At 38.5% G+C, this 12,585-nt stretch overlaps 2 pseudogenes; one reads left to right on the top strand and one right to left on the bottom strand.

Moving 5' to 3' along the window:
• Positions 1–781: 781 nt before the first annotated feature.
• Positions 782–900, bottom strand: LOC112470557 (annotated as a pseudogene).
• An 8,019-nt stretch (positions 901–8,919) lies between these two features.
• Positions 8,920–9,038, top strand: LOC112470590 (annotated as a pseudogene).
• Positions 9,039–12,585: the final 3,547 nt, after the last annotated feature.

Raw genomic sequence — 12,585 nt, 5'->3', positions numbered from 1 at the left:
TTTCCCTTCTTTGAGCACTTTAAGATGTTCCGCCATTCCCTTCTGGCCTGTAAAATTGCTCCTGAAAAATCTTCTGATGGACTTACGGGGTTTCTTTTGTTCTGAACCCATTTGTCTTGCTTTCCTCTAGACTGTCTCTTTATCTCAACTTTGGGTCTCTGGGTTCTTTTGTTTGGAACTCTCTGTGCTTCATGGACCTGGATGTTTATTTTCTTTCTCAGATTAAGGAAGCTTTCAGCCATTATTTTTTTAAAAAATAAAGTTTCTGTTTCTTTCTCTCTTCTTCTTCTAAGATTCTTATAATGTAAATGTTTGAGTGTTTGGTATTATCTCAGAGGTCCCTTAAACTATCCTGGGATTTTTTTTCTCATTTTTTTTTGTTTTGTTGTTCTGATTGGTTGATTTCCACTAGTCTATTTTCCAAGTCACTGACCCATTCTTCTGTATTAGCTAATCTACTATTGATTCCTTCTCATGTACTTTTCATTTCAGTTATTGTATTCTTCAGGTCTGTTTGGTTCTTAATTATACTTCCTCTTCGTCAAAGTTCTCCTTAAGTTTCTCTATTTCACTCTCAAGCTTGGTTAGATAATTGATCTAACCAAGATCATTTCAAAATAAAATAAGAATTCAAAAGAAATGATCATAAGAAATGATCCTTATGATCATTTCTTTTGAATTCTTATTTTATTTTATTTTATTTTAGCTGAAGTAACCCTTGGTTGACCTCATAGATTGCAAGGACCTTGTCAGCTTACAATCTCTTATTTTTTATTTTTTATGCCTACAGCACCTGGTCTTCCTAGGTGGTCTCTCATCCAAGTACTAACCAGGCCCTACCCTGCTTAGCTTCCGAGATCAGACGAGATTGGGCTTGTTCAAGGTGCCATGGCCATAGACGTCTTTTGAATTATTTATCAGGCAAATTACTTATCTTTCTTTCCTTAGTACCCCACCCCCTCCCTCCCCCCCACCTGTAGGGAATTTTTTTTTGTTTCTCCACTTGAGAGGTATCCTCCTGTCTTTCATTTTGTTTTATTTTCTATGTTTGTTTTTATGAATCAGACAAAATAACTATCACTCCCAGTCTTAAAAAAGCAGCCTCTAATAGAAACAACCTCTGTTGTAGGCTGTATATGATAAGTGGTTTTGGAAGACAATTAGCAGCCGATTGGCTGCCTAAGGTGTCTGGGGCTTTGCATGAGGAGGGTAGATGCCTGTAGTAATTCCTCATTGATCCTGCTTACTCCCTTTGTTTGGAGCTAAAATGGGCTATGGCAGCATGTCCGGGTACATGCCGCAGCGACCTTGCAGGTAGGACAGAGCACCTGAATAGAGCCTCCAAAGGAGGTAGATGGGGATAGAAACCATGGTGCTCACTGGTGCCTTTGATCCTGGAGAAGTCCCACAGTCCCTGGTGAGCTCCCACGGCTCCCCATCTTTCTCCATACAGTCTCTCTCTTGTTTTGTGTGCAGGACGTGGTCTTCTGTGGAAGCAACCTCTGTGGAGGCTTTATGTACTGGGCAGTTTACAGAAGCTGTTTGGAGCTGGGCAGGTGCTTATGATACCTGTGGCATTGATTTGAAAGGCTGAAGCATCTCTAAATAGCGAAGCCAGGTGCCTGTGATGAAGCACTGTAGTTCCTGTTGCTCCCTGTGTTTGGAGGCAAAGGCTCTGGACAATGTAGATGGGAATACACTGTAGCGATCTTCCAGGTAGGCTGAAGCACCCAAATAGAGCTCCCACTTGGCCCATTGAAGTTGTAGAGTATGTAAACAATAATGCTTCTCAGGTCCTCTGGCAGCTTCTGAAAGACATTTGTGGTTTCTCATCCTTCTCTATTCAGTCTCTTTCTCTCAGTTGTTGTTCAGAAGTTATTCCTTTGGCCCTCAGTTGTCTCACAGGAGTAATAGCTCTATATATGAATGTATATTTGAGTTAACTCATGGGAAGGTGTGAGTTCAGTGTCCTCCTATGCTACCACTGTCTTGGACCTCTCTGGGTCTCTTTTTAAATGCCTTCTTTTTGACCTCATCTAAATTGCACAGTCCAAGCCTCATTACTTTCTAATATACACCCTGAAATTAATTCTTCATAACACAGCACTATACAAAGTTATATTTTATTATCTATTAATGTCCTTGTTTATTGCCAGTTACTACCCCACTAAAGCATCAGGTCAGTGAAATCAGAGACTTGGGTCTGTTCCCAACTCTATTTCTAGCACCCAGAACAGAGACTGATACTGACTACACACATTTTAGACTTAACCAGAGTAAGAAGATGTGATGAGTAAAGACAGTATGGTGAGATGGGAGTCAGAAAATCTCAGTTTGAATCCAGGCTCAAAGTCAAGTAGTTCGAGTAAAATATTTAAATTATCTGCACTTTAGTGCTTCCATTTGGGAAAAGAACACTTACCTTGGGGGGCTGGAGCCCTGGAGTGGGAGTCACAAGAGCAAAAAAAGGAAAAAAAAATAAAAGGTCTGTGACTATTCTTCTCTGCTAGTCTCTCTGAATCTATAGGCTTATAGACTGAGGTTGCATTCAAAAGACATATTATCACAAAGCCAGCCTTTGGTGTTGCAAAGTAGGTGAGAATATAATGAAATGATTCTAACAAGGCACCTGATGAGTTGGCACCAAGGAGCATTATTTTATTTGCTCCATAAAACACTACATAAAGTCTATTGTTTCCCTGACTCTTTCTAGATAGACAGACACTAGTCAATAGTTAAGTGAGAGCTGCTAATTTATACTTGTGGGAATTAAGTAAAGGTGGGGAGGTTCAGGTAAAATAGGCAGAGAATAAACTTTATATTATAAAAGCAGCAGGAAGACAGTGGGCCAGATAAAGAAGTAATAAGTATATGCTGTACTTGTGTAGTCACTATGACTAGAAATGACCTCAAAACATCATCCAGACCAAACTCCATAAAGACAGCATTGTGAACCAAAGGTAAAAAGACTTTGTAGTCAGTGAATTACATGTGAATCCTGGGTATGTTACTTACTGCCTTGTTTGCTTTGGAAAAATGCATCAAATTTCATGAATCTTAGTTTTATCATCTTCAAATTATTGATAAAAACACATAATCTAAAGATTAATGTGAAAATCAAATGAAATATTTTGGGAAAATATGCCAAAACCCTTCTACAAAAACAAAACAAAAAACAACCTTCACTACGAGGTAGTTTTTACTGTTCTTCAGTAAATAGGTTACTGAATTTTTATGTAATATTATGCTCTATTGCAGTATGTGTTAAAAATAAAGCAACCTAAGTCAAGATGTTAATTGATTTGCTCCAAGTTACATGGTTCAGTAGAAAAGGAACTGAAATCATTTCTTGTGGTATTTATTCGATGGTGACTTTACTACCTCACAGAACAAGGATTTGGGGTATTTGATGATTTGATCAAGTTTCTTGTGCTTAGTGACCTACAGGGTCTTCTTTTCTTATTTGTCAGTCAGCAAGTCAATGAAAGTTTAATGAACTCTAAGGGTTTGACAAGATGCTGATAGACATTGAAAAGATAAATGGTCTAGTTGGGCATATATAGAAAAGTCATTGTTACAATATTTTACCATTAAATTGTGACCCAAATACCAAGACAGGTTAAGAGTGCAGGTATCAACCTGAAGAATAAACCCAAAAAATATATTTGATTCTTCTTATATTTTCTTACAGTTGTCTGCTTGATACTTTAAATTTAAGTAGATGAGGAAATGGCAGAGGATTCATAAAGAAATTGGCTGGATGCCACCTAGAATGTGATACACCATTATGCTTATGACAGTAGGAATTCCTGAGGGTAAGAGTTTATTCTCTATATTCTGTCATCAAAACAGTCTATGAACAGTGACACATCTAAGTAAAATATGTTCAATATTTAAAGAAAAAGGCAATGAGGTGGAGGATGTTTCTGCACAATATACCACCATCTGATTAACTTCTGTTTTGTTGGAGAAAATGTATTGCAGTTTCCTATATTTAGATTATAGTTTCACCTTTTCATATTCTCTGAGAAGATCTCTATGTTTATTTTTATGACCCTTAATATCCAGAAATTTGTAGATCTATGTTATGTTTGTGGCCATAGGAGAAACTACTATTTTTTTCCATCATCCTCAAATAACTCTCTCTCCAACTTACTATAGTGATGTAAATAAACATGTTTTAAATATACTTAATTCTTCAATGAGGGCACCCAGTGTGAAGGTTTCTTGAAACAGAATGTTGCCCAGGTTCAAGGAAAAGCAATTTTGTAGATTACATCATTATACTGGATTGAACAATTTTCCCCAAAATTCACTCTCACCAGGTACCTCAGAATGTAACCTTATTTAAAAATACTCTTTGCACCTACAAAAACCTTAGAGAAGAATACCATGCGAAGATGGTGATGGAGATCTGAGTAATATCCCTACAAGTTGAGGAATGCCAAGGATTCCAGCAACCAACAGAAACTAGAAAAAAACATGGAAGGATTCTTTTTTAGAGCCTGCATAGGGAACATGGCTCTGTCAACACTATAATTCTGGACTTCTAGACTCCAGAGTTGTGCGATAATAAATTTTTATTGTTGAAAGCCACAAATTTTGTGGCACTTTGTTTTGGTAGACACAGAAACCTAACAGTCATTCATGGGACTAGGGAGAGTAGTACATAGATGATTAGGCATTGAGGAGTGATACTCTTATCAATGCTTTTAAATTGCAGACATCAGAATGCCACTGACATAAAAAAGGACATAGATAGTACATAATCTTATGGTACCAACAAAATAAATGGAAAATCAAATAATGGAAAGTTAGGGGCCTAGATCTATTACCCGTCATTCATAGAGATGTATGTCATCGTTGGTCTGCTTCTCTCCACACAGTGAGTTTACTCAATCACTTTTCTCTGTAGACCAGTTTTTTTCTGCTTACATACATTTTTTCTGTTTTCAATGACTCCAGTGGATTTCTCTTTCCATGGTCATTGACTCTAGCAAAAAAAAAAAAAAAGTGCGTATGTATATATACAATTTCACTGATTATATATCATTCACTGCCCAAATTCCAGATTCCTAGAAATATCTGATTATCTCTTCTATGGTCAGCTCACTATCCAAGTCCATGAAACTGCGATGATGGGCCATGCACTTGTCTGTAGGGAGATCGTGTAAGGAGGACTCCCTACATCATTATGTGAGCCGGGAGGAAATATTTGTCATGGCTTCCATAGGCAAAACTGGACTTCATCCTGACATCTCAAAAGAAAGAGATAAACCATCAGGTATAAGCAACTTAGACTTCAGAAGATTCTTGTAGAGAAGATAACACTGATTATTGAGCTTCATCATCTCTTGGATGGAAGTTCTTAGAAAATTATTTCCTTCTTTATGATAAAATTTTACATTTAATAAGTCCTAGTATTACCATCGGGATGATCTAAAATCCAGCATTGCCCAGGTGGCACTGAGGTGTCCTCAGTTCTTTATGATGATACAGTAAAGAATTACAAATCAGTGATATTTAGTAAGGTAAAATTTATTGAAAGTAGTAAGAGAGAGAAACTGGCTACATCAAAGAAGGCTGCAGGCTTGTGGAACTCGGGTTGTGAGTCTTATATTGGCTTCTGGATGTGTGTCTACAGGAGTTGTGCTAGATGATTGACATGTGAGGTCATTTTGATTGACATTTGGCTGATATAATCCTTTGCCTTCTGTGCAAGTGATTACCTAGAATTCAGTCTGTTATAATTAATGAACTTCCAGGCATATACATGATATTATAATGATGGTATAATGAGGCTAAAGTTATGTAAAATTTAGGGTAGTATTAACTGCACTGACACTTATGGCTGGACCAAACCAGCAGCTATTTTGTGGCTTTTTACTCCTTTGCACCTCAGGATAAAGAGGTAATTTATAATTGTAAGAAAAGTATTCTGGGGAGATCCTAAGGGAGGTCTTTGGGTGGTATCTTCCTAACTACTTAACATTTTCCTCCTCAAGTATTAGGGACCCAAATAATTTAGGTTTTGAGAATAATAACCACTCTAACTACTTCAGGCTGAGAAGGGACAAAAGTGAAGGATTGGGTCCTCTATACTTGCTCTCTGTTGACTGAGGGCAAAGGTTGTCGATGTCCATATAAGGGTCCACAGTATGGTACAAGATCCCTTGACTGGACCAGATACTATCACCTTTGGAGGACCATCTGGAGATGAATTGCCTGGAGTCTGGAAGAAACAAATTGAGCAAGGCAATTTAGGAGGGGTGGTCCTAGGAGGATGAGAATAAAAGTAAGATTAAGGGAACAATAAGCAGTTGTATAAAGATTGTAACCACAATTGCCAATTTCCAGTAAGAGTGCCTATGCCAAGGTATTTTATCTTGTCTGTGGATTTAAGAACATTTTGGATATGTTTTATGAGAACTATATAGATGTTTAACCAATGTACTGTATATTTGAAACTAATTTAAATAAATAAATAAATTTTAAAAAATAATGTTTTGGATAGATATGGAAACCTGTCCTGATCAATTGACATAGAAACAGCATTCTTCTTTGAGGTAAATGCATGTTATTCCTTGTCCTGCTGTCAGAAGATCCAAGGCTCTTTGATTTTGAAATACTATGCCTGCTAAGGAATACAGTTGTTCCTGGATTTGGGTCAGGGTAAAGGGCTGTCTCCTTGATGGCCTTGGCAGTCTCTGACTATAGCTTAATTTAATACTTTAGTTCTTTTGCCTCCTCTCTACATTATTCTCCCTCAGAGATTTTATTCTCTTATTTTTAAGGGGGTATTGAGGTACTAAGGTCTGTCTTCTGTAACTTCTTTAAAGCTGAGATAGGGCTATAGTTCTTTCCTACTGGGAATAAAAATCTCTGGAAGCCTATTCTAAGGGCCCAGAGGCAGAGAATATAAGGTTGTTCCAACATTTGGAATTAGTAGGAAGCCTTGCAGCCTAGAAGACATAAATTTAGAAAAAAAGATTGAAAGAAGAAAGTTAAAATTACTAGAGGTAATTGACAATGAACTTACTTTTTCATGGCAGTTTGTTAATTTAAGGTAAAGATATCAGGTGAAAAGAAATTGAATTATTTTGAAAAGAGAGTAGTGCCACAGACAGCAGGCTAAAATAATAATTATTCAGAAAAGTCCCCTGACTCCCTGGGCTATGTGGACTTATCTGTTTTCTGGAACAAGAACTTAAGGTCTTCCATGGGTTCACGGGAATAGACTATATGTCCCATTTTATTTTCTGGAGGAACCTGTGGAGACTCATAAAAAACTGGTTTAATTTGAGACAAATGTACCCAGCTATTGATTCCTTGTAATTTGACAGTAATTGGGGAGCTTGAGGAAACTTGGTATGGCCCTTTCCATTTGTGTTGAGGGCTGACTTTCAACTGCAAGGAGGGAGCAGCCCTGTTCCATAGGAAACACTAGGTCGTCACAAATGGTTAGCACCAGGTTCCCCACAAGCATGCACTGTGTGATGGGCAAGGGAGTTGCACCCTTTCCCACTGTTCCCTATTTCCCAGGACAAGGGGCTTTCCATACTGGACCTTGGTCCTGATGTGTGGCGGAGAATTTCATTACTAGCCCAGGTTCCACAGTGGGAAAAGTAAATTACCTAACTTTAGGCTGGCTATTTATTCCCGATCACTCTGTAGTTAGCGTTGGAGAGAAGCCCATGGGACAAGTCAGGACAGAGTAAGTAGCTCTAGTATCTAGTAAAAATTCAGTTTTTCCTCTCTGCCACGTCAAGGGTTTTCTGAGGCTCCACTGTCGTGACTGCAATGAATTTCTCTAGGACTGGAGCAGTGAGCACTTGGGCCTCCTTTGTTGGAGGAGGGAGCAGCTCTTTCATTTGAGAGGCTAGCTCTGAGGAGAGAGGGCTTATGAGGTCCACCCCTCCCCGGCTTCCCAGAGCTTGATAAATACTCACCTTTCTAGTACCCTTCTTTCCTGCAGTTTATGTATTGATTCTGCCCAATCGAGGTCGAGGCGCTCCATGCCTGAAGGACTTTTATTGCCTAGGGTCACCTTGAGATGGTCCCTATAATATGGTAGCTAAAATGTATGCCTTTTTTCTACTCTTCACCTTAAAGACCTCTGGGACCAAGGCAGCCTGTGGGTTTAGGGTCTAGTCTTTAACTTTTGGGGCTTCCTTTGAATATCTAACACAGCTTGAGTTATGAAATACATAGCCAGGAGTGTCTGGTCTTCATCAGACTTTGGGTCAATGTTAGTATGTTTTCTAAAAGCCTCAGAAAACTAGTTAAGACAACATAAAACACAAATTTATTTTTATGGAGCAGAGAATCCTTGTTTTCTACTCAGAAAAATTTTCTATAACATCAGTAGCAGACCAACAGTCAAAGAAACAGAAAATGCAATTCAAATTTTTTGCTAGCTTACTTTCTATCATAATTAGAATTTTTAACTCTTATAAACCTCAATTTCTAGTGGCAGCTAAAAAATAAGCAATTAACGTCTTTAAACTGGTAAATTTATAAATCTATTTTGTAACCTCTAGAAGAATAGGCTTTTGTTGGCAATATATGTACAATTTTTAAGAGACATTTTAATGAGGTACACAACATTGATTAACACATTCTAATTTGTATTTTAGCTTTTCTGTAATGAGAAGCCAAAAGTAGGGAACTCAAATTCCTCTAATAATTAATGTTAATAACTCTAAAAGGCATGTTTTTCCAAACCAATTAAATATTTTAAACTGGTAATACCATCTGGAGGCAAAAACACACCATATTATATATGTATAAAATACCAATAAATATAGACATCAGCTGTCATATACATCCTCTTATTATTCCCCTATCAGTATTTATAACTTCTCTGAGGGGGCAAATCTAATTTCCTCAAGGAGTAGTGAAATAGATGAAATCTACATAGTCTACAGCTATATCATTCTGAACAAGCCCAATCTTGTCTGATCTTGGAAGCTAAGCAGAGTCGGGCCTGGTTAGTACTTGGATGGGAGACTGCCTCGGAAGACCAGGTGCTATAGGCATAAAAAATAAAAAATAAAGGATTGTAAACTGACAAGGTCCTTGCAATCTGTGAGATCAACCAAGTGTTGCCTCACCTAAATAAATAAATAAATAAATAAATAAATAAAAGAAATCCACAGAGAACTCAGTTCCCCATGCAGAGTGCCAGGATAAAGGGGGAGGAGAAAATTCCTGATTATTTTGAGATCTCGGGGGACGCAGTGCCATCTAATAATTCTGGGTCTTGGTAAAGGATCATAGAAGCCCATATATGGGGGATTTCTTCCTACTTTTCCTGCCTTTTGAAAAAAAAAAATCTAATTGTGTAATAGTATTATAGAGGACCATTTACAAGCTGAACTTCTTATTATCCCCCTCCCATAGTTTGAGAGAAGGCAGGGCCCCTATGAGCATGATGTGTGTACTTCCCCTGTGAGGAAGGGCACTTTGCTGATAGCTGGGTCTTGAGCCACAAGTCCTACCTTCTTTGCAAACATGAGCTGGCAAGTGAGTGCTGCTGGGGAGGAAGGAGGAAAAAAAAATCTTCCCTCACCAGGAATCCAACCTGGGTAGACTGGGTAAAAGCGCTACTTTGTAATCCCCAAACTAGCAGCAGACACTAGCTTGTAGGCACGATCTGAGTCTAAAAGTATTACTGAGTATTACTCTGCCTGCTGAGAGGTGTGCACCCTGCAGTGCCAAAAGCTGAGCACCACTTTTTGTTTTTCTTGGTGGCTCCTTCCTGGCCCGTGGGAGTGTGCGCACTGCTGCCTGAGAAAGTGGAAGAGAGGGGGATGAGAAAGAAAAAGAAACACATTTCTGGCATGAGAGACCCTTCTCCGGCATGAAGGAGTCAATTTTTTTACCATATGGCAGAGCTCTTGGAATGAGAAAGCCCTTTCTGGTAAGGGAAAGGTTGCTCTCTCCTGCGAGGAATAGGAAATTAAGATCGTGGGTGAAGAAATCAATTAGGCAATTGAGATTGCAGGCAGAGAGACTAATTAGGGAGCAAAAACAGCTGTGAGGTTGGGAGGGAAGTGGTGAGAAAGGGATGCCGGGTCTCAGAAGAAAATGAGAAGCTTCAGAGGAGAATGTTGGGATGACAGAAATGGAGTAGGTAAAAGGGCCTCTAGTGGAGAGGGTGAGACTTGAGTCTTCCCAAGACCACACAGGTCATGGTGCCAAAAGCTGTTACCATTGGAGAGATCTCAAATCTGCCATCGCCCCAGTAGCACTGAGGGGTCCTCGGGTCTTTCCGCTGACACAATAAAGAACTGCAGATCAGCGAGATTTAGAAAAAGGTATATTAAAGATATATTAAAATACGTTTCAAAAGAGAAATGGGCTACACCAAATAACCTCGTGGAACTCCGAGTGTCAGTCTTATGTTGGCTTCTGGATGTGTGTTTACAAGACTTGTATGAGTCGATTGGCATGTGAGGTCATTTTGATTGACATTTGGCTGTTACATAACTCTTTGCCTACTGCGCATGCGGTTACCCAGAGCTCAGTCTGTTATAATTAGATTCATGAACTTCTAGGCATATGCATATTATAACGATGATATAATATGGCTAAGGTTACAGAGGTTAGGGTAGTACTAACTGCACAAGCACTGCAGCTGGACCAAACCAGCTGCTAATTTAAGGCTTTATACTTCTTTGTGCCTTAGGAAGTAGTGGTACTTTATAACTATAAAAAGGATGTTCTAGGAGGTCATAAGGGAGGTCTTTGGGTGGGGTCTTTATTCTCTAGTCACTCATGTCTACCTAACTATCTAACACTAGCATAGGAGACAAAGACCCTTGTCAATAGAAATAGCTATTGACACACTAATAATATATTAATAAACTGATATATCAGTCTTATTTTCTCTGGGTACTTATAAAATCCAGTTTCCAGACTAGCAAAGACAAAGGTAAAAGTGTAAACTGTGGAGAATTTAACAAGGTGCTAGCTTCTAACATGGCAGAGAAATTGGCATTATTCTAAATGGATTAACAATTATTGAAATATTATTAGTTTAACTCCTTCAGCAAAGTTTCCACATACCCTCACAAGAAACTCACATATAATTGCAAAGGCCTGAAAATATTAACATAATATTTCTCAAATTGTCTGCAAATGCAATCACCTAGAAAGCTTTAAAACGATTTACACCTGAATTTCATCCTTAGAGACTGTGATGTAATTTCCGGGCAATGGAGTTTTAAAAGCTCTAGTATGTGGGGCTGGCAGAACAAAAAAACAGTAAACTACTGTAACTTCAGAACTTTACCAGAAGAAGGCCCTCCATCTGCCCGTGCACAAATGTTTCTTAATTAAAATTTAGGTTCCTGCACAGATGTGTGCCTGAACAAGAGACTGCCCACCTTTCAGTCAAGTTTATTATCATCAGTAGATGTAGCCTGTCTCAAAATCTAGTACTGAGTCCACATATATTCTAGAACTTTCTCCTCCCCACCTTACTCCATGTCTCTCAGTCTGTGAATATTTCTTTGGACATACATAGAGTAGAGCTGACAGAAAGAATCTAAAATGGAACAAGAAGATGCACGCACATGATTGATATAAAAGAAGTTTCTATGGGCAAAGAATAAAAGAGCAAATAAATACCTCATTTCACCTAAAAGCTGAGTTGAGCTGCAGCTGACAGGCTGAGAATAGACTGGCTTTGTTCACATCTAGAAGACTTGTTCAATAGAGACAGTCCCATACTGCTGAAACTGACAGTAATGGCAGCATTTGTGCCCCCTTCTGGGATTCTGGGTTTCAGTAGGTCATGTAAAGCTTGCCTCATGTAGTGCACAAAAAAGTAAGATTCATCCCACTCCCCAGGGCTTGCTTAAATGTTATATTCCTTGCCTGCGGATCACCCCTTAAAACAATAAGATACAGTTTTCCATAGACTAACCACTAAAAAAGAAATGAAGCTTTTGTCTCCTGCCTAAGCTGAGTGTAGATAGGTGGTCAGAGTGTTCTGTGACAAAAGTAGTCAATATAGATAAGATTAAATATTGATTTCCCAAAGCACGTTATTTAGGCTCTATCTCCATAGAATGCCAGCTTTTTGGTAATTCAGGTTTGAGTAGAACTGACATTTCTGAAGAGTTCTGAAAAATAAAATGAATATTTCTTAAGATAGAGAAGGAAAAAATAAAAGCACTGCAACCCCTTTTCTCTGCAGGGTTGTAAGTCTTTATACTAATTTCCCCTTACCTGTTTTAACTCTTCTTCCCACAGGGAACCTGAGGACAGCAGAACCCTTTCCTTTCAGAAGGGCTAAAAGCTACTGCATTCTAAAAATCACAAAAGAAAATATATTGTTTTCCTATAATTGAAGACTCTGCTCCATATCTTTGGATGTCTAATGTGACTGGCCAAACATTTTTATCTTTGGGGTTTGGAAGGAGAAGAAAATAGTCTGAAAGGGGGAGACATGTCTCATTTGTTTTACATGAAGCACATATTTTGAAGAGGGAGGAAATTGGAAAGAAGAAGAGATAGAAAGGAGAAAGTGAAGAAAGCAAGGAGGGAGGAAATCTAGTAAAGAGCCTGGGCAACCCA

Source organism: Pteropus alecto, unplaced genomic scaffold, assembly GCF_000325575.1.
Source record: "Pteropus alecto unplaced genomic scaffold, ASM32557v1 scaffold3, whole genome shotgun sequence".
NCBI classification, from domain to species: Eukaryota; Metazoa; Chordata; class Mammalia; order Chiroptera; family Pteropodidae; genus Pteropus; species Pteropus alecto.
This window is presented reverse-complemented; position numbering and strand designations above follow the sequence as displayed.